The following is a 1,409-nucleotide window of genomic DNA, read 5'->3' on the forward strand; positions in this document are numbered from 1 at the left end:
AAAAAAAAAAAAGAAAAGAAAAAGGCTCCCTGGGTAAACCTACTAGTTACCAGCCCCGGGAACCATGTCAATTAAAGTGGAGAGAGTTCAAGATGCAGGAAACCCCAGATTATGTGTGTAGAGGAAAAATATACCATATGAACCCTTACCAGTATCCTGCCAAGGGCCCGCCTTGCTCTGGCACCTGGAGTCTGCACGCGGAATGTGGAACTTGGAATGCACACAGGAACCTGGCACTGTTACTCCCTTCTTTGTACAGATGACCCTCGCAGTCTGACCAGGCAGCTTAAATCCAAAGAGCCAGGCCGTCACTGGAGAAGGCTGGCCAAGTCTGCCAAGAGGACGCCGAGAGGGGTTTTCTTGGCACTCAGGCCCTGATTGGGGGATATCCTTGCACACAGAATCTCAATGAAATTGACACATGGTGGGCTTCAGCTCCAGATTAGGCTCACCCTAACAGACACATGTGTGGACCCAGGCAGCCAGTTTGTTGATTTACTAATGAAAAATACAGCTGTCATGTTGGCAGTTCATGGCCTCCTTTCTATATAAGTCACATGTAAAGCCAAATCCGAACGTTGTTTAATAAGGAACCAGCACAAGTAAAATTTGCCACATGGTCTCAAAGAGAGCCACACCTGCCACAGGGACTGCTCTGCTCCAGTCCAAGGGGGAGGTACCCTCTCCATACTCAGATGAGGCTTAAGTGGGCATTACCAGTTTCCACAGTGCAGGCTCTGGAGTAGGACTGCCAGAATTCAGATCCTAGTTCTGCACTGACAATTTGTATAACTTTGGCAAAACAGCTCACCCTGCAAAGCCTCAGTTTCCTCATCTGTATAATGGAAGTAATAACATCCTTATAGGATTATTATGAGGATTAAAAGAATGTTTAGAAGCGAATGTTTAACACAATGCTAGGCACATTGTTAATCTCATGCTTGGTAGTTATTATTTACATCACTACTACTATCATCATTATTATTATCTCTTTTCCTGTACTTTAGACCTCGTTCCTCAACACAGTCACTGTTGTATACACACCTTGACTGTTTTGATTTTCACTCACCAAAGTGGAAATATATCCTAGTCTTGCCTCCTTGTATTAAATTTAATAGCCCTGCCTGGAGTTTTAGGGAACCCCCCAATACTTCATGGTACCTTTGCCCATAGTATCAGGTGGCCAGCCACGGGCTTGGCGATGGTGGGTAAAGTTCCCGAATTCCAGGGCTCTGGGCTGGGGGTGGGGAGGAGTCATCTCACAGCCCTTCACACATTTCCATCCCTGAATCAGCAGTCCTGAGTTCTCCCACCCCCTCCCTACACCCCCACGTCTAAACAGCTTATGAGTGCTGGGACTTGGAGGCAGCTGCAGGGTGGAGCAGAGTTAGAAGTCAGGGATGAAGTGC

This window comes from Galeopterus variegatus, unplaced genomic scaffold, assembly GCF_000696425.1.
Source record: "Galeopterus variegatus unplaced genomic scaffold, G_variegatus-3.0.2 Scaffold1172, whole genome shotgun sequence".
NCBI classification, from domain to species: domain Eukaryota; kingdom Metazoa; phylum Chordata; class Mammalia; order Dermoptera; family Cynocephalidae; genus Galeopterus; species Galeopterus variegatus.